Below are 21,174 nucleotides of genomic sequence, written 5' to 3'. Positions count from 1 at the left end.
CGAGTGCTGAGAAGTGGTGCCAAAGGAGTGAAGGAGGAGGAGGGCTGCATGGGCTCAGAGTATGTCTTGTCCCTTCCTGCTAGGAGCAGTCCCCTGGGTGGCTCCCAGGAAGGTGGGGACTAATGGGCAGAGATTGTGAAGGAGGGCATTCTAGGAGCCCAGAATGACAAGAACTAAAGCTGAGGAACTGGCAGGAGCAGTTCAGTTTGACTGGACCCCCAGCTGCACAAAAGAAATGACCCGATCATTACCATATTATTACTGTTGACAGTTACAGATGATTACTTCTGTCCCAGGCCCTGCCGTAAGCTTTACCCAGCGTGGAGGACACTCACCTGGAGCACACAGGTAGGGTGTACCAGTTGCCAGTTCAGGTCAGTGCCTGGGCTGTATCGTTATAACATATTAACTCATTTAACCCTCACGAGGACCTGGTGAGGTGGGGATTATTTCCCCCCCCCCCCCCCGCCACTTTAAAGACGAGGTAACCAAGGTACAGAAACTAGTAAGAGACTAGTAAGAGACAAGATTGGGGAGGGATGCGGGACCCGAGGTACTGAGCACCCAATGCCAGGGCGACAAGTGTCCCTGGCACCTCACCTGGCCTATCTTGTCAGAGACCACCTAGAAGCACCGGGCAGTGCCTGGAGGGAAGGAGCACTGTTAATCCTCCTGGAATCTCCAACAATGGACTGAAGCAAGGAAGCAACAAGGAACATAATGAGAGCCATTCAGGGGTGAGCAAGAGAACACACCCTGCCGGTCCAGCTCCTGGACTCAGCCCTGCCCTCCCCTGCAAGCTTTTTGTTCCTGTTGTGTGAGCAGGGAAGAGGCAGGGAAGAGGCTCACCCCTCACGGCACCACTCCAGGCCTGGTGGGGTCCGGGCAGCCAGGGGTGGAGCAGGGGTCTGGGAGAGAGAGCAGAGTGGCTGGCTACCCTGGATACCCAGAGTCTGTCTTAACACATCCAATCCCGGAAGCAAGGTCACTGATTGGGGGAGGGGGGACGGACAGCAAGGTCGCAGGGGGCCAAGTGTGACCTGCTCGAGCTAGAACGGGCTAGCTTCATTTCTCTCCCCCGAAGGGAATTCACAACTGTCCTGGAAACCAATAAGCTTGGTTTCTGCCTTTTTAAGCCTTCAAAGGGCGGGGTAGAGCCCAGGGAGAGAGAAAAGTTCAAGAATCCTTCCCCGAAACTGTAGCTCAAAGGGGAAAGGCGGTGAGCGTAAACACAGGTGACCTCGGGCCGGGACGGTTCCGCATTCTCTCTAAGCGCCTTGCAAACGATCTCCGCGAGCCGCAGCTCCCGGGACTCGCGTCCTCCCGAACCGGAGGAAAGTTCCTGAAGCCAGCCCGCTCTACGAGCTCTCCTAGCACTAGCCTCTCCCGGAGGGCACCCAGGCCCTCGAGGGCTCCGCGGGTCAGCGGGGCCCGGGCCGCCGGCCATCCCCGCACCGGGTACAAGGTCGCAGGCCCACCCCGTGGTCCCCGCGGCCACCGGGACCCGCCGAGCCCCCGGCCCCGGCCCCGGCCCCGGCCCCGGCCCCGGCCGCGGGGGGAGGCTGTGCACCGCCCGCCCCGAGGCGAGGGCAGCCAGGCCGACGCCGCCCGTCGGGGACCAGCCGGCTCCAGCATCCTTCCCCCGCCCCCCCGCCAGGCCGCGCTACCGGGAGGCGCGGGGCGGGCGCGGGCGCTCCGGGCTCCCCCGCGGGGGGAAGCGCTCCGGGCCACCTGGTCCCCGCCGCCGCCCCGCCCCGCGCCTCCGGCGGGCCGGGAGCCCTCACTCACCGGGCCACCGACCGCAGGGGTGGGGGCCGCGAGGGGCGGACGCGGGCGGCGGCGGCTCTCTCCGCGTGCGTCCCGGCCGCGGCGCCTCGGGCGGCCCGGAGCTCCGTCCTGCTCGCGCTCTCGGGGCGCTCGGGACACTCCCGGCTGGAGTGCCGCAGCCGCCGGGGCGGGGCCGGGGGAGGGGCGCGCGGGGCGGAAAGCTGCCGGGGCCCCCGCGCGCCCGGGGGCGGGGCCGGGCCTGGGAGGGGGCGGGGCCAGCAGAAAGCGGGGCGGGGCCGGGGGGAAGGAGCGCGGGGGCGGGGGAGGGGCGCGCGGGGCGGAAAGCTGCCGGGGCCCCCGCGCGCCCGGGGGCGGGGCCGGGCCTGGGAGGGGGCGGGGCCAGCAGAAAGCGGGGCGGGGCCGGGGGGAAGGAGCGCGGGGGCGGGGGAGGGGCGCGCGGGGCGGAAAGCTGCCGGGGCCCCCGCGCGCCCGGGGGCGGGGCCGGGCCTGGGAGGGGGCGGGGCCAGCAGAAAGCGGGGCGGGGCCGGGGGGAAGGAGCGCGGGGGCGGGGGAGGGGCGCGCGGGGCGGAAAGCTGCCGGGGCCCCCGCGCGCCCGGGGGCGGGGCCGGGCCTGGGAGGGGGCGGGGCCAGCAGAAAGCGGGGCGGGGCCGGGGGGGAAGGAGCGCGGGGGCGGGGGAGGGGCGCGCGGGGCGGAAAGCTGCCGGGGCCCCCGCGCGCCCGGGGGCGGGGCCGGGCCTGGGAGGGGGCGGGGCCAGCAGAAAGCGGGGCGGGGCCGGGGGGAAGGAGCGCGGGGGCGGGGGAGGGGCGCGCGGGGCGGAAAGCTGCCGGGGCCCCCGCGCGCCCGGGGGCGGGGCCGGGCCTGGGAGGGGGCGGGGCCGGACCCGGGAGGGGGCGGGGCCAGGCAGAAAGCGGGGCGGGGCCGGGGGAAGGAGCGCGGGGGCGGGGGCGGAAAGCTCGCCGGGGCCCCCGCGGGCCCCGGGGCGGGGCAGGGGGCGGGGCAGGGCCCGGGAGGGGGCGGGGCCTGGGAGGGGCCTGGGAGGAGCCCGCGGGGCGGAAAGCTGCCGGGGCGGCCCCCGCGCGCCCCGGGGCGGGACCGGGCCTGGGAGGGGGCGGGGCCGGGCAGGGGCCGGGGAGGAGCCCGCGTGGCGGAAAGCTCGTCGGGGCCCCCGCGCGCTCCGGGGCGGGGCCGGGCATGCCGCGGCCCCATCCCCAGGTGATTGCCGGGAGCGCTAACGGGCCGGCCGCGGCCTCCGGGCCCCCGGGACAAAGTTGCAGGCCCTCCGGCTCCCGTGCGCGCGGAGGAGGTTCCGCGGGCGCCCGGAGGTCAGCGAGGAGCCCCTGCCCCGCCCGCCTCCTCGCGGGTGGCACCCTGAGCCCCGTTCTTGGGGAGGACATTCTCCAAGCCCCCTCCAGCCCTGCCTACTGTTGTTAGCGACCCTTCTTCGGGGAAAGGATGCTTCCCACACTCCAAAAGGTCACGCCACAGTATGGAAATGGACTTGGGGGAGCTCCTGGGTGGCTCAGCGATGGAGCATCTGCCTTCCACTTGGGTCGTTAACCCCAGGGTCCTGAGATCGAGTCCTGCATCCGGCTCCCCTGCAGGGAGCCTGCTTCTCCCTCTGCCTGTGTCTCTGCCTCTCTCTCTGTGTCTCTCATGAATAAATACATAAATCTTAAAAAAAAAAAAAAAAAGAAATGGAGGTGGGGATGGGGAGAGTAGCTTCCTAGAGGAGAAACCCAACAAACCCCCTTAGCCAGGTGATCAAGGTTAACATCAAGAGAGATAAAGCGGCAGTGATAGCCTGTCCCTGTGTGGTCTTCCTCCCAAGAATACATATTCCCAGTCTGTGAGAAAAACGGGAGCCAAACCCCAGTTGAGGGATAGTCTACAAACTACTTGGACAGAACTCCTCAAAACTGTCAAGGTCATCAAAACCAAGGAAAACCTGCAAGGCACGTTGTTATAGCCAAGGAAAGCCTAAGGGGATATGGACAATAATATAGTGGGGTATCCTGGCTGGGATCCTGGTAAAAAGACATTATGTAAAAACTAAGGAAATTACATAAAGTGTGGATATCGGTTAATCATAAGGCACCAATATGGACTCATTCATTGTAGCAAGAGCACCATGCTAATAGGAGAGGCTTATAATAGAAGAAACCAAGGGTCAACTTCTCATTTTTTCTATAAATATAGAACTGTGCTAAAAAAAAAAAGTTTATTTTTGAAAAAAAAAAAGGTGACACAGATACTATATGAATATATGGTAGTTCAAAAGCAATGTTCAGAAACTGAGATTCTCTCTTTACCCTCCCAGCCTGCTTTTAGATGTGCCCTCCACGTCTATTTCTCTGCAACACCCCGAGTGTATATATTCCCCTAGATGTACTACTTAGAAGGATGGCGCCGTGTTTTTCTGCGACGTGCCTTTTTACTCACTACCTCTTGGCGGGGAAGGGGTCTTTCCATGGAAGCGCACCTTGATCTACGCGGTAGATCTTCTTCCCGAGGCCCCCAGGGGTGCGCAAGGGTGCCTGCCTGTCACCTAGGTCCTTAGGGAAGGACATTTAGGTTGCTGCCGGTTTGGGGGCTCTTGCAAACAGCTTTCATGGTGCCGTTTGCATTTGCAGAACGCTGTGAGCCGGAGGAGCCGGAGGGACCGGGCGCCTTAGGCCGAAGGGGAGACTGTGGCCTCGGCTCTGCGGGGACCGGGACGGGGGCGGTGCGGAGGCCGCGCCCTCGGGCAGCCCGCCGCGGGCCAGACTACGAACCCCGGGGACCCAGTCCTTTTCCCCGGCCTGTGCCACACCCCCTTCCCGCAAGGCGCGGCCCTTTTTCGGGGCTGAGCTGCATTTTTTAGCGATGAGTGGGCGGGAGCCTGAAACTCAGGCCAAAGGCTGCAGGGCGCGCGGAGGAAAGGCCCCGCCCCATCCCCAGCGGGAGAGGAGCGAGGGCCAGTGGCGCCGGGAGCCGCTGCGGGGCGCGGGGTGCCCGCGGGGAGATGCTCGACAGCCCCCACACCCCCATCCCCCGAGCCCGCGGCCTTCCCAGCGAGGCCCGGTCGCCCGGCGCTCACGGGGCTGGGGGCTTCGTCGGGGAAGGTCACAGCGGGCGCCCGGGGCTCTGCCCGGACACTTGCGCCGCTGCCCGTGGCCCGGGCTCCCCGCGGCCTCAAAGACAAGCTTCTTGGAATAGTCAAAAACAACAACAACAACAACAACAACAAAACACCCAACCAAGCAGAGCGGAATTCCTTGGCGTGCAGCACACACTCTCTGCTCCGGGCTGAGCTCTGCAAGGCCGGGAGAGCAAACGGCTGCCCCTGGGCTCGCCCTTCAGTGACTTTCAACCATTTATTCTTAACAAACGTTATGTTGAGCTCCGACTCGGTAGGGACACTTGTGTGGGGGGAAAAGACTCTGAGGTTTGCTGTGCAAACACCTGGGTTCTGTCTCTTGGAAGTGGTCCGTTCTCTGGGCCTTGGTTTTCTCTCCTAGAAAATCTTCAGAATGATCTATGAAAATCTGCAAAGCAGCCACTGCTTCACTGCTGCTAGGGGCTGATTCAAATATCAAATGAGGCAAGGGAAAGTCAGGTGCTCGCTGCACAGCTCTGAGTGGTACAGGACCATTATAATCTTCCTTACAGTGAGTCATTGCACAGACTGCTTTTTAAAATGTTTATTTATTTTGAGAGACAGAGAGAGAGGGGGAGAGAGAGAGAGAGAGCATGAGCAGGGGGAGGAGCAGAGGGAGAGGGAGAAGCCGACTCCTAGCTGAGCAGGGAGCCTGACCCCAGGCTCATCCCAGGACTCTGAGATGACCTGAGCCACCCAGGCGCCCCTGCACAATGTTTGAGTACAGCCAATGTGACCAGCCCTGTGCTGGATGCCACAGAGAACGACAATAAACACACACACACACAAATAAAACCCCAAAACCCAAACCAAAAAAACTCTAAACATAGCTCTTTGCTCTAAACATAGCTCTTCTCTAGTGGAGAAACAAATAAATCATAAATACCTCACAAAATAATAGGCTTGTAAAAAGGGTCCTTGGGGACACCTGGGTGGCTCAGTGGTTGATGGTCTGCCTTTGGGTCAGGGCGTGATCCCTGGGGTCCTGGGGTCCAGTCTTGCACGGGGCTTCCCCCTCCCCAGAGAGCCTGCTTCTCCCTCGGCCTATGTCTCTGCCTCTGTGTGTCTCATGAATAAATAAATAAAATCTTTTAAAAGAAAAAGTGTTCTGGGGTGGATGAGAGGGAAGTGTAGAGGATGGGATCAGAAAGGCTTCTTCTGATCAGTCTGGCCAAACCTTATAATTAACTTTTAATTTTTTAAATCACATTCATTCTTTCTTAAAAATTATCTACTGCTTTCATTTCTGCTTGTATCTTGGCAGGTCTGTTCCTTCTCTCTTTGGATTTGCCCCGGTATTCTTTCTCTGGTTTCTAGAGTTGAACATGAAGGTCACTTATTTTCCAAATCTCTCTGGTGTTGTTCTCTAACAAATGTATCTAAGACTGTAAATCTCCCTCTTACAGCCTGCTTTAACTACATATCCCAAGTTTTAACATGCCATGCTTTTGTTATCTCTCACTTATAAATATTTTGGTTTTTTTTTTCCATTAGGATTTCATCCTTAATTCATGGATTATTTAGAAGCTTGTTTCCATGGCTTTTTTTAAAAAAAAAAAAACACTTTGTCGTAGATTTCTGATTGTAATGCTTAGAGATGAGAAATGTGCTCTTTTTGGAATTTGTTGAGACTTCTTTGTGGCCTGATAGACTTTTTTTTTTTTAATGCCCCAGTTTTTGTGAAGGCACAAGCTTCTTTCCATGTGTTTCTCTATCCAGTTTGTTAATCTAGTTATTTAGATTGTCTATACCCCAGGTTTTTTTCCGATCCATTGATTTATGAGAGGATTGATTTAACGTTTTCCACTTTTATTGTACTTTGCCAATTTTTCCCTATAATTTTAAAAAAGATGTTATTTATTTATTCATGTGAGACACACAGAGAGAGGAACAGACATAGGCAGAGGGAGAAGCAGGCTCCCCAGGGAGAGCCCTGTGCAGGACCCGATCCCAGGAACCAGGATCACCGCCTAAGCCAAAGGCAGACACTCAACCACTGAGGCACCCAAGTGCCCTCTTTCCCTATAATTTGATCTTATTTTGCCTTATAATATCGAGAACAAATTATTAGGTTCACATAAATTCATAACTGGTTTATCTTTTGGTGACTTTTCTTCTTTTATTACTTTTCTCCTTAAAAAATTATTATATCTGCTCTTAGTATTGCTATCTAAGACAGAATTTGTCTGGTATATGTTTTTCCTCTCTTATTTTCAGACTTTACTGTTCTTTAGGTTTCTCTCTTGGAAAGGACACATTTTTTTTTTTTTAACAAATTTTAAAAACTCCATCTGAGTATCAGCTTTTAATTGGTGAGTTTAGTTTATATTAGTAATGATTACAGAAATATTTGGACTTATTTCTGTCCCTTTTTGAAGATATGCACACACATATACACACACTCAGGGTTGATATTCACCTAAAACACATTGGTAAAATGCTGTAAATTATAAAAAATCAAAATTCTTCCATCCTGCTTAGTAAATAGCTGTTGCCTTGAGATCTCACAGTGCCCACACCCCTGACCTTCCCCTGATCTAGCAACACAAAGGGGCAATGCTTACCACAGCTCCCGCCACCCCCCAGCACCTTTTCCAAGTCTCTAACTGGTCAGCAAACAGGCCCTGCAGGGGATTAATATTTTGAATATTATGTGAAATACGATTTCTCTTTGTTTCTTTTTTCTTTTTTCCTACTTCCCTTTGGATTGTGTGACTTTTCTTTGTTTCATAGGGAGATGATACTAGAATTAAAAGCATATGAATAAATAACTGTTACTAGACCCCTTTACCATAATATCCCTCATAAAACTCCAATTTGTAATGCCAAACTTTGAACTAACCATCTTTCCCTCCCAACTTGTTTCTTCTCCTGGATTCTATATCTTCAGCTGAGATACCACTGCAGGGCCCCTCACTTCTCGGGGCTTCTCATGGGAGAAGCTTACCAAACTTTTCTGTGGTCTGATGTTTTTGTAGAGTTTGCAAAGGTGAGCTATGTTAAGTACAAACAATTAAGACATCTGGCTCTTTCTCCCAAAATGCCTCATGTCAGGGAACCATAGGCATTTTGGGGACTTAGCTTAAAAAAGATGAGCTGGAGAGTTACTTAGTTAGGTTTTAGTGGAATATGTTTATGCTGTTTGCAGTCATTTCCGTGTGTAGCTACATTACTGCTCGTCTTGTCATGTAGAAATGGTTTCTAGGAAAATGGATCTGATTCAGCCAGCAGAGTTGGAGATGGCTCAATAATAAACATACATGTCCTATAGCACCTGTTTTCAGAAATACGTAGGCAGTGAAGGAGAAACAAGATTTGATATGTTTGGAACCAGAAACTAATCAATGGAAAGTTCTTCCAACCATTGTATGTATGAAGTTTTGAGCATATAAGTCTATTCTCACTCACGCCCATTTATTTTTTGTTTTGTTTTTTAAATATTTTATTTATTTATTTGAGAGAGAGAGAGAGAGAGAGTGCGAGCAGGAGGATGAGCAAAGGGAGAGGGACAAGCAGACTCTGCACTGAACATGGAACCTGACAAGAAGCTCCATCTCATGCCCCTGAGATCATGAGGTGAGCCAAAATCAGGAGTTGGTCGCTTAAGTGGCTGAGCCACCCAAGAACCCTCATCCACACCCATTTAAAATGGAAGTTCTCTTTCATGGGGAATATGCTTGATAAAGCAACATATGCAATTATTACATAAAACCTATAGAAATAAATCTTTTTAAAAATAATTTCAGGAAACATATTTTACCAGAACTGCATAATAAGGCACAAACTGAAGGAGCACTGCCTGCATGTGAAATTAAACGCTTTCTTTACCTCATTGTATTGCATCTTAACTTATACTGTGTGTTTTGTACTGATTGAATGTATAAATTCTAGATGTACACATCAAGAAAGATGACATTTTATGAGGACCTTATATGAACTACATTGGCAAGAATAACATAAAACTCAATTCACCACTACAATGAGAACATCCATGACAGGCTGTAAAATACCTGTATCAATTAAAGAAGTATTTAAGATTAGACACTGCACAGAAAAACTTAAAATACCCAGAAATCTCATAGTCCGTACATGAAACTTGCTAATAATATTTCCAACTTTGACAATAGTGATACAAATGTACAGTATAGGAAAGAAAAAATTCCTCTTCTACTTTTCAAGTTCTTACAGTTGGACTAATAATTTTTTTAATATGTATTCTTTTTTAAAACAGGTTTTATATACTAATTTGGGATAGAGTGAGTGAGAGAGAGAGAGCATGAATGGGGGGAAAGGCAGAGGGAGAAGGAGAAGCAAGTCCTCTGCTGAGCAGGGAGCCTGACAAGGGGATTGGTCTCAGGACCCTGAAATTATGACCAAGCAGAAGGTAGATGTTTAATCAACTGAGCCACCCAGGCACCCTGGACTAAGAATTAAATTTACGTGAGACAGGTTAATAGGAGAAAAAAAAAATCAGAGTTTTATTATGTGTGCACAGAGGCCCAATATTGAAATTGAGACCTGAAGAAATAACTAAGTCAGGCAGTTTTTATACTTTTTAGACAAAGAGATGATAAATTATGAGGAATTGACAGGATTAAAAAATAGTAGAGACCTCTGATTAGTAAGGAAGCAGATTTTGGGCTGGAGTAGTAGATTAGTAAAAAAAAATAAAATAAAATAACAGGGTTTATTTCTACAGCTTTCTTGGCTTTAAAGTTCCTATCTGGTGATAAGGATGTCTTTTTATTTCTTAGCATGGGAAGGGTACCTTTTGTACAGGAGATTTGTTTCCTGCTTTCTGGGGGACAGAGGAAGGGCTTAGTGTCTTGCACCTGCTTTTCCCCAAGTAGCGTCAATTTGAAATAATCAATACATCATTGGGGTACATTTTGGGCAGCCTGCCTCTGGCCCCTACGACATGATACTATCAGCAGTATTAATTGTTTGCAGCTCAAATAGCTTACTTCTGCAAATTTTACAAAACCATATGACCATACTGGAAGAAGACTGAACTCTCTTTCTATTCTGCTAAACAAATACAATACTATTAGAAAATCCTCCTTATCTATGGATTTTTCTTCCTAAATATTTCTTGCTTCTGACTCCTACTCTCCATTGCTTAAGTACCACTGTTCTAGTTTCCAGGCCCTTATGATTTCTAGCCTGGACTCCTGTAGCAGCTTTCTAACTGGTCTCACTGGCCCCAGTCTCATCCCCCTCAGATATGTCCTCCAGGGTGGTATAAGATGCACATCTGACTGTGTCACTCCTTTAGGACCATCCTGGGCTCTCCAGGTTAAGACTAAGCTCTTAGCCTGACACAGAGGACCATTGCCCTGCCTCTCTTTTCACAGTGCATGCAAATCTGCCCTCTCTCAAAATGTCAACTTGCTTGTAATCCATCCTCACCTCCACACCATGTCATGTCCCCATACCTTTGCTCATGTTGTCCCCTCAGCCTGCAATACCCTTCTTTTTACTTTTCATCTTGGGTGCTCCTACTCATCCTCCAAGACTCTGCTTAACTGTCATCTTTGCTAGAAGCTCTCTGACTTCCTCCTTCACGAGAGTGGGCTGAGCACATGCTGTAGTCTCTCTCCTCAGCCCCAAGCTCCAGAAATGACAGGAAAGGGGGAAAAATGGTATTTTTAAAAAAGGTGACAGAGAATGTTCAGGGAATTAGAAGCACTGAAGAATTTCTGAGAAATTGAAAGCAAACAGAAAGATATATAACATTTCAACCTAGCGCATGAGCATACAGTACATATAGTCTTCAATGTGTATTCTATACTGTATGCTACAAAAGCAGGAGCAGCAACGGGACACTCCATGCCCGAGGTGGGGGAGGCTTGGAACAAGAGGGAGCTAACAGGTTACTGATGGGAGGGTGAGCTATGCTCACTATGGGAGCAGCTGGATGAGTAGACCCCTGAACATCTCCTCAAACCCCATCTTTGGAGGCAAGAGGGCCAAGATAGGAGTGTCGGTCTCCACATATGAGGGAGTGAAAGACAGGGCAAGGCCCAGATGGATGGTAAAGCCAAGAAGAAAAGGGTAGCAGCTAAGTCCCAAAAGATCAAATATAAGAGCATCCACGCTGCCCATCCTGCCTATTCTGAATGTGTGACACACACATTTGCAAAGTGGTTATCATTGTTCCATCAGAGGGAGTTATGCAAACAGATTTTTTGCGGGAAATCTCATGTGCAGACGTGAGTTCAGTGCCAAAAAAATTAAATACCATCTGAGAAGTACCAACACCATGAAAGGAAGATTTATGACTGAAGAAACTCATAATCATTGCTGACATTTACTAAGCATTTATATGCTGGACACTATACTAAATATATGGCAAATATTTTAAAAAATTTAACCTGACCAGGAATCTTTTTGGGCAGGACTATTTTTATCCCCTTATACAAAAGAGGAAGCTAAGGTGTAAATGATTAAGTAACTTCCTACAAAGCCATATAGCTTAGGAGGCCTAGTTCTGTCATCCCAGGCTGTCTGCCTCCAGATTCCAAGACTAAACAGAGCAAATAGGGCTACCAGTACTGGGCTTTGAGGTATAATTAATATTTTCAAATAAGAAAAGATGAAAAAGAACCAATTAGGGATGTTGGAAATGAAAAATATATTTATAATTAAAGAAAGAAAGCTGCCCCAAGTGGATGAGCTAAGCTGTAGAATGTATGCAGCCAAAGAGCTAGTGAGCTAACAGATTGGACCAAGCAATTTTCCCTGAAAACAGAAAGGGATAAATAAATAGAAAGTAGAAAAGAAAAGGTAATAGACATGGAACATAGTTCCAGTACCATCCATCCATCAACTGTTACAGAAAGAGACTAGAACAATGCATATGTCCAGTGAAACCTGGTTGATTGGCAACACAAGTTTATTTTCTCTCCCTCTCTGATTCCCAGTACTGTGGCAATAGAGGAATAGCATAGGTGAAAACTTGCAAAGGCAAAAGGAACAAGAGAGAAGAAAATGGTGGGCAAATTTCAACACTTTTTAAAAAAAAAATTATTGAAGTAGGTTTCACAACCAGCATGGAACCCAGTGTGAAGCCCAAACCCACAACACTGAGATCAAGGCCTGCGATCAAGAGTCAAACACCCAAACGACTGAGTCACCCAGGCACCAGGCACCCCGAAAACATGTTTTGAAGACAGAAAACATACGGAGGAGTGGTAAATGCCTAAGTGGAAGAGAGAATGCTTTAACTTAGGTGTCCTAGAGGGAGAAATCAAGGAGAAGCCAGCTGATCCTCCCCACCCACCCCCAGAGTCAGCAAAGCTTGGCCTTACAGATGGAAGGTAGAGTATGAGGGTACAAATGGGAACAGACATAGGTGAAAGCCCTTGTCACTTTTCTAGCCCCTTGGGCAGAAGTTCCCTCCACCTGTGGAAAAAAGGAGACTTAATTTGTCATGTAAACTGAATTGTGGGGACTGAAGAATAACATATGTGAGACACAGTGAATTTGGGAGGAGATGGTAGGGTATGGAGCTACAGAAAGATTAAGCAAAAATCTGAGTATTGAATGACGGATTCTAGTCCCCAGGAGGTGAGCAACCTGATTTACAATTTACAAGTGGGGAACTGAAGGGTTCATCCATGAAGAAAATGAGCGTCCCAGGCAAATGTCCTCCAGTGCCCAAAAGTTACTGGTTCTCTCAATGCGAAAGCTGACTGATGCTTGAACAACCTGCAGTGAACATCATCAGTCACAAGCCCCACTGGCATGAGAGATTCCAGTCACCGTTTTGCGCCTCATCCCTATATGCGAACATCCAGCTTAAGATCACCAGACTGGGAGGAAGGCCTCCGGAGAGAGTGGCCAACCATCCTGCTTTGCCAGGGACCAAGAGGTTTCCTGGGACACAGGACGTTCATTACTCCGGCCAACCAAGATGAACTGGTCACCCTACTCCAGCGTGTGCAAGCAGGATCTGTAAGCTTGGCTTTTGCTAAATAACTTGCAAGTCTGACCTACTTGCCCAGCTCCCAAGCTGTGAGCATAGTCATCTGCCATAATTTGTAGGGCCTCATGGCAAAATCTGCCAAAAACATTGTATTAAATAAATGGTTTGTGACTTTTGCAGATCCCTTTCCAGTTTTGACTTGATATATCCGGAAAGATATGGACTACGCTATTCATCATTGCCAGGGGGGTAAAACACAGTGTGTCAAAGATAGTTCCTTTAATTTTTAGCTTTATCTTTAAGCACTGGACAGCACTTTGGGATGAGCTACAGGTATGTTGTTCGTGTTGAACTCAGCGCAGCTCACCAGCCAGTATCGATTCTGAAGTGTCGGTGTCTGTCCCAGGCAGGTTGTTTAATGTGGTAGCGGCATGCATCCCTGCCCTATACTAAGCTAAGCATTCTCTGGGATGCAAATTATCTGATTTTGATATCATGGGCTCAGAATGGTCTTTTTTTTTTTTTTAAAGATCTATTTATTTATTTTAGAGAGAGAGCACGAGTGGGAGGGGCAGAGGGAGAGGGATAGAGAATCTCAAGCAGACTCTGTCTAAGCACAGAGCCCAATGTGGGGCTCAATCCCACGACACCAAGATCAGGACCTGAGCCGAAACCAAGAGTTGGATGCTTAACCGAGTGCACCCCTGAGGCGCTCCTGAGAATGGCCTTAATAGACATCAATACTACTGTCTTATCACATCTAGAAACAAGGGCTACCAATTCTGGACCGGACACAATCATTTTTAAAAAATATTTTATTTATTTATTCCTGAGAGACAGAGAGAGAGAGAGAGAGAGAGGCAGAGAGAGAAGCAGAGGGAGAAGCAGGCTCCATGCAAGGAGCCCGATGTGGGACATGATCCTGGGTCTACAGGATCATGCCCTGGGCCAAAGGCAGGCGCTAAACCTCTGAGCCACCCAGGGATCCCCACACAATCATTTTAATAGATATCCTCTAACCTTAGGGAATTTATAGAAAATAATTATGAACAGAAAGCTACCTTGTGTCATTACTTTGGGAGTGCATTTCACAACCAGTTTAACTAGCAGGGCCAGTTGTTCAAAATGAGATGTGCTGCAGGTATTTGCACATGTGGCCGAGTAGGGTATGTGGTTACACACCTGCTTTACTGTTCCTCCAGGCTGATTTTTATTGCCATTGCAACAGTATGAGGTGGAGCTGTGGGACCTCAGTTCCCTATTTGTGGCATTGTTAGAGACCTCTCAAAGTTTCTCCTAAAGCAATTCTTGGTTCTGCCAGCAGGGACTCCCTTGATGCACTTTGGAGTGGATGTGTGTCAGCCTTTGCTTTAGAAACATGTACTTGCTGGCGCTTGATTTTTCCCAAGAAGATTGAATCGAAGCCCTAGTTTATGATTAAGGCATGTGGCTCATTTCTTAAATGGCACTGGGAAGTATCAACATTTCAAGTAGAATCTCAGCCTCATAGCCACAATATACTTTTAAAAAGCTTGGCTAAAAGAAATGCTGCTTGTAGACAAGTGCCTATAAAGTATGTATTTTATTCAATCTCTAGAGCCACATTCTTTTTTTTTTTAAAGATTATTTATTTACTCATGAGAGACAGAGAGAGAGAAAGAGAGGCAGAGACACACGCAGGCTCCATGTAGGGAGCCCGACATGGGACTTGATCCCAGGTCTCCAGGATCATGCCCTGGGCTGAAGGCAGTGCTAAACTGCTGAGCCACCTGGGCTGCCTTCTAGATGCCTATTCTTAAATACACTACCAATTCAGCTGGAGCAGCAGAATTGTGTGCTTGACTGCCTCCCATGGCTTCTTAAACTTACTTTTAGTGGATTGTGTTTTGTTTGGTGGTCCTCAACCTATACTGAGGGACATCATGCAAACTATGGCTTTGAACATTGATCCCTTGTCTGTTGCAGGGATGTTGTTGAGCACGATGCTTGTTATGTCCATAGTGACCTCTCCAGGACAACTTGTAGAAATGAATATGTTATTTGGTCCCATTATCTGGAACAGTTGCTTTTTTTTTTTTTTTTGTAAGCAACCTGCAAATACTCTTTATCTTATAATAGATCATATTTCCCTCTCCCTGTCTGCTGCTAGGGCCTTAGAGCTAAACTGATAAACAAGCATGAGACTGTACAAAGGGGACTAATCACGCAGGTTGGCACAGTTGGCGAAATGGAATCAGAGCACGGGGTGTTGGCGAGGTGTTGAAGGATCTGTGCCTGCCATGTTGAGTGTCAGGGAATCCCCTCCCTAGAGGAGGGTTGGAGACCAACATAGATGCCTCCAAACCAGTCCCATCGAAGTGTCTGCAGATTATCTCTCTCACATAGAGTTGGGGTTAGGATCGGGTATAGCAGGCTGATGACACGGGGAGAGAGGCCTATCTAGTCTTTATCCTTCTCCCTTACTAGCTTCTTATCTTGCTTCATATGTGGCATGGTTGGAAATGAATAGGCACCATATATAAAGTCAAGCGCATGTTCTTCACCCAATGCTTCACCCATCGTGGTATCCAGATCCAGGTACATTCCGCCTCCAACATTCACTTCCGTTATGTGAGCCAGGGAAGCAGGACCCTGTAGATATTAAATAAAAGTGTAGCTCTGGAGTCAGAGGGCCAGTTTCAAATCCTGCCTCCATGCTCACTAGCTGAGTGACCTTGGGTAAGACATTTAGTCTCTTGATCTGTATGACAGGAACCCAAACACTGCTTGCCAAACACAGTTGTTATGGAGACACATTATATAACTACTGTGAATCATCTAGCACAGAGCTTGACACAGCAAAGGATGTTTGCTTTGAAGAAAATCATCATGGTGGTTAAGAGTTTGGGCTTCGGAATCGGATATACTGGGGTTAAAATTCCAGCTCTTCTTGGACCAGCTGTGAAATGTTGGGCAACTTTCTAACTCCTTTAGGCCTTAGCTTTTTTCATCTGCAAATGGGACTAATAATACACATAAAACTCTTGACACACCACTTAATATGAACTGTGTGCTCTGTAAATGATAGCTCTACTTTCCTGTTATTTTACTGCCACCCCTGGGGAGAAAGCAGCTCAAGCTAAACAGGCAAGAGGAAGTGCCTACGACAGATTCTCCAGAGCTGCCAACTCTTTGGTAACCAGGGAACTGATCTCCATCTCTAATATGGAATAGTAAAATAGCCACTTGGATTTATTGTTTTCTGTGTGCTTAGCAATGAGCTGGGAGTTCTATATTTTTGTTTTACCTGGGACTAGGTATGGTGGATCTTTTGGGAGCCACAAGTACTGTATCAGTCTGGGTCCAATCAGGAGAGAGGAACCAAGTAAGGGCTTAAGCAATGGGAATTTATTTATTTATTTATTTTTATTTTTATTTTTAGCAATGGGAGTTTAAAGAATGTCATGTGATGATAAAAGAGTAACTAGAGGACGTAAAGAGAGCCCCATAGGGCTACTCTCCCTACAACTGAGAAAGGGAACCAAGGAAGGGGTATAGTCTCAGAAGGAGGCTGCCTCTCAGGACTATGGATCAGATCTTGTTGGAGAAGGTATCATGGCAGCCCCTTGGATGGTGGACAAATTTGCGGGTACCTTGGCCAGAGCTGGTCTTCAATTGCTAGACAAGGATAAAGCAATCTGCCAGAGCACAGGTGAGTCACAACCTGGTGGTGGGGTCTGTGGGCATGGAAAGGGGTCACACAGCAGTGTAGGTGGGTGGCAAAGACCACATCACATCCGTGTTGGCGGGGGGTGGGAAGGTGATCAACAGGCTGCACAGGACTCTAAGGTCTCCAGGGGACCCCCCTAGACACACCCGCTGGGGCAGAGCACACACGATGTGTCCTATGCATGCCAAAACCAGCAGCAGAAGCCCCATCCTCCTGCGCAGTTCTCCCAGCATGCTCTGCTGAGAAGGCTTACGAGTAGGCTCACTGTAGAGGCAAGATGTTTATGGGGATTCCGTCCATTAACCCACAGCAGCTATAAATTAATAACTAGCATAGACACCTTAGGGGCATTTGAAGAAAGCTGGATACACATTTGTATGGATCCATTTATTCATGCATGTGCACATGCATATACTAATCCACCCTACTCGGGGGATAAACTACTAGAATGTTCACAGACCTCGAGTGAGGAACATGATTCATAGTTCTTTGGCAGCCAAAAGAAAGCCTCCCTAAAGCACTGAACTCTGTGGGGGAGGTGGGGCAAGTTGGAGTGAAAGAATTGGCCATGGGATTTCTAAACTCCTGTCCTAGGTGTGGAGGGTGACATTTCTTCCTCCTCCACTCCCCTCCATATTGCTCATGCACCCAAGAGAGACCTGAACCCTAGCAGGGCAAGCCCATTTTCTTTCTTTCCTTTTTTTCTTTTTTTAAAAGAGTTTATTTATATGAGAGAGAGAGAGCACACACGAGCTGGGGGAGGAGCAGAGGAATAAAGGGACGAGCAGACTCCATGCTGAGCAGGGAGCCCAACATGGGGCTCAATCCCAGGACCCTGAGATTGTGACCTGAACCAAAATCAAGAGTAGGATGCTTAACCAACTGAGCCATTCAGGAGCCCCAAACCCATTTTCTTTTTGCGTATTTATTTCTCCCCAAACCTAGCTGATCTGTCAGCCTGGGTACACAGAGGGCATTGTGCTCTGAACAGGCTTCCCGGGTTCCTACTGAACAGGCTCATGGACAGTCATTTTCCTCCACCAGCTAAACACCCAGCTACTTGTCGGTGGTGATGTACACCAGTTTCCATACTTCCTACTGTTCGAGGCATGGTAAGTTTCTTCTCGTGGCCCTGCAGGGAACAAGGGCCCAGAGGCTGAAAATTCGCCTTCCACCCTACTCCAACCCCATCCACAGGGCCAGATGTTGGTAGTGGTTGGAGACCCCTGAAGAATGAAATCGATTCCATTAGGTGCTCAAATATTGTATGCTGCACACGTGGAGCTCTGCCTCCATCCCACACCTACCACAATCAGAACGGGGCCCGGGAGCTGGTGTATTCTGGGTAAGACTGCCTTTCCCCCAGGCACCTCACCTTCGGCAGAGCGAAGAAGGCCTCTGGAATTCCTCATATTGCTGTCAGGCCCCGCTCTCTCTTCCCTACAAGTACTCCTCACCACCATTATTTACCTTGAGACCATCAAGATCCACCTCATTAGGGCTTGGTCTTGATTTGCCTCAGTCACTCCAAAAAGCTCAGGTACCCAGGCCATCCTTTATCTCTCAGACTTGAAAGCCCTTTGAGCTCTTTATGGCTCTCTCCACCCTTTACTTTCCCCATAGCACCCGGCACATAGTACAGTTGACTTACTTATCTCTTTGAGGGTGGGGTGTCTTGTCTCTTTTGCTAACAGCTATACTCTCAGCATCTAGAAGGTATCTGGCATATAGTAGGTGCTTAATAAATATAAATCAAAGGAATGCTTGAGCAAACAAAGCATCTTTGATGCCCTCTGTTCTCTGGGACTCTGTCCACTGCAGCCCCATTAGTCTTGTTACTACCTTCCCATTGAGAGCCTAAACCACAGCCCTTCTCCCATACTTATAGAACTCTTTAGTTTCAGAGCATGGGCTTTGGAGACACACAGGCTTGAGTTTGCATCCTGGTGCTGCCACGGGAAGACTTTTTTTTTTTTTTTTTTTAACTTTGTGCCTCAGTTTTGCTTATTTGTAAAACGGGGACTTTGTTGTCAAGTGGATTAAATGGAAGGTGTGTATAAAGGACTGTGCACAGCTCCTGACACCCACTAGGTGAAGCAGTAAAGGATAGTAAGCAAGCAGGCAGACTGCAGAGCAAATAGCCTTTATCTGCTGTGCCATCTGCTTTGGATTGGTGGGGCTGCCTGGAGCCTGGAGCTGGAAAGGATTCTGGACAGGCCCTGAGCTCAGACCCAAAGAGCCCCACAATTGATTAGTGATGTCTGCCATGGGCAGGGGTACTGAAGGGTGTGAAAGAATAAAGAAAGTCGGGACGCCTGGGTGGCTCAGCGGTTGAGCACCTGCCTTGGGCTCAGGTCGTGAGCCCAGGATCCTGGGATCGAGTCCCACATCGGACTCCCCGCAGGGAGCCTGCTTCTCCCTCCCCCTATGTCTCTGCCTCTCTCTGTGTGTCTCTCATGAATAAACAAATAAAATCTTAAAAAGAATAAAGAGAGTCACAGACCCAGGCCCCACATTGGCCAATCTGATCTACAGTTTTTCCACCACTCCTCCTTTTCTTTAGTGCATCTTGACTGCTTTCAAGGGTAAGAGCTCCTCTCTTTCCAGGGGCTCCTCCCTGACCTCACAGTCTTACACACCCCCACTCTGAAGAAGGTACGGTCCGCCCCTCTGGGCCCCCACACCTTTTCTACACCGTTCCTTTATTATTCACCACGTGGCATTTTGTATCGTGTTCTGATTTTCAGATCTCCTGTCTGCGTGTATAGGTTGAAAACTGCCTTCAGGGTAGCTTTTGCCTGTGAGAACTAACTTGGTAAAACCGACAAGGTCCACTGGATCAGGAGTCAGAAAAGCCCACCTTGCTGGGTGGCTTTGAGCACATTGCCCTGCCTCTCTGAGCCCGTCTCCCCAGATGAAAAGGAGAACTTGCTGGAAGCTGCCTTCTCCACCTACTCAGTCCCAGCACTGCCAGGGGGACCAGCATTTCCTAAGGCTCTGCAGAGAGTAAGAGGGTTCCGGTTCATGTTGCCTATCCCTGTGTTCTCCTCCTTCTGTTTCTAAAACTGGAGCTTCTGCAGATTTGGCTTTTTTTTTTTTTTTTTTTTTTTAGTGGGGGGGTGGTTCCAGCGAAGGAAGAGGCAGATGAATGGTTCGCATGGGAGCAGTGGGCACCCCGATGGAGGATGGAGGACCGACAGCAGAGTTCGGAGATGGGCAGAGAAAAGCCAACTTTTCTCCCTTTAGGCTTGCGAGTGGAAGAGTGAGGAGCCAGGAAAGGTAAATGCTGTCATCTGCTGGTCGTTTCCTGTGTAGCAGCATCAAAATAAGAGTTTTGCAAAGCTCTTGTTTAGACTTAGCCAAGGACCCAGGAAGGAGGAGGAGGCATTTGCAGAGCACTTGCTGTTTATAAGGGACCATCTTCAAGGATGCTCTGAGTACAGACATGAATTGGCCTCGGATGCTGCCAGTAAAGGGGGCGCAGACTCCAGGGAGCCTGTACCTGTGCGCCTCAAACACATCCTTCAGCCTCTTTGGACTTCAGGTTCCTCATTGGGTGTGTGGACCAGGGTGGTCTCCAAGCCTCCAGAGGGAGGACCTTGAAAGATGAAAAGAATGTTACAGATGGGTACTGAGGAAGAATGTAAGAGAGACAAGAGAAGCCCTGGGAAAGCCTGACACACGTGTCCTCTTCCCTTGTCCCCTTGTTTGTGATGCCGTGGGTTAGGCTCCGGGTCTCTAAGCACCTGCCTTCCTCTGACCTCTTTCTGCTCAGGGGAAGGGACAGAGGAGTTGGAAAGACTTCTTGAGTGAACAATGGAACCAACACCTGTGAAGTCTCCACCAATGTTAGGAAATAGAACCATATTGTTGCCTCTGAAGTCATCTATTATATGAATATAACCTAATTTATTTATACATTCTACTGTGGATGGCATTTGAATTGTTTGCTCTTGTCTCCAGGTTTTGCTGCCTTGGACATCCACGAGCATCTATTTCTGTCAAGCATATACGCAGGGGGTGGAATTGTTGGATTGTAGACCAGGTGCATTTTCAACTTTAGAGATAATTACAATTCATTATCCCAAGAGGTTGCATCGCTGGAAACTCGCATTAGAAGTGTGTGCAAGTTCACATTAGTTCAGATTCACTGCAGGTACTTGATGCTCTCAGATTTTTTATTTTATTATTTTTTTAAAAATAAAGGTTTTGCTGATTTGGTGAGGGTGAAATAGTGTTTTACTGTTATTTTTTTAAGATTTTATTTATGTATTCAAGAGAGACACAGAGAGGGAGAGAGAGACGCAAGCAGAGGGAGAAGCAGGCTCCCTGCGGGGAGTCCGATGCAGGACTTGATCCTGGGACACCGGAGTCACCCCCTAAGCCAAAGGCAGAAACTCAACCTCTGAGCCACCCAGGTGCCCCTTTACTGGGTTTTCACTTGCTTTTCCCCAATTAATAGTGAGCACTTTTTCATATATTTGTTATTTTGTGTTCCTTCTGTGAAATGCCCGTTTATGTCTTTGTCTGGTTTTCTGTTGTTTTGTTTTGTTTTGTTTTCTCATTAATCTGTAGGAGTTTTGAAATATATTTGAGATACAACTCTCTTATCA

The 21,174-nt window shown here is 49.1% G+C and overlaps 1 protein-coding gene and 1 long non-coding RNA gene across 2 annotated transcripts in view; one reads left to right on the top strand and one right to left on the bottom strand.

The window, feature by feature from the left end:
* ANXA11 (annexin A11) overlaps positions 1 to 1,920 on the bottom strand; it is a 39,855-nt gene extending 37,935 nt beyond the window's left edge. Inside the window, 1 exon segment of the mRNA XM_038534469.1 lies at positions 1,789 to 1,920. The gene's annotated coding sequence lies outside the window, so the exon portion shown is untranslated.
* A 14,084-nt stretch (positions 1,921 to 16,004) lies between these two features.
* LOC102155965 lies at positions 16,005 to 20,918 on the top strand. Its single transcript, XR_005357596.1, has 3 exons — positions 16,005 to 16,543; positions 17,606 to 17,673; positions 19,674 to 20,918. It is a non-coding gene; the product is annotated as an uncharacterized LOC102155965 (long non-coding RNA).
* Positions 20,919 to 21,174: the final 256 nt, after the last annotated feature.

This window comes from Canis lupus, chromosome 4 (genome assembly GCF_011100685.1).
Source record: "Canis lupus familiaris isolate Mischka breed German Shepherd chromosome 4, alternate assembly UU_Cfam_GSD_1.0, whole genome shotgun sequence".
Taxonomy (NCBI): domain Eukaryota; kingdom Metazoa; phylum Chordata; class Mammalia; order Carnivora; family Canidae; genus Canis; species Canis lupus.
The sequence above is the reverse complement of the archived record's forward strand: the minus strand, read 5'-3'. Positions and strand labels throughout refer to the sequence as shown.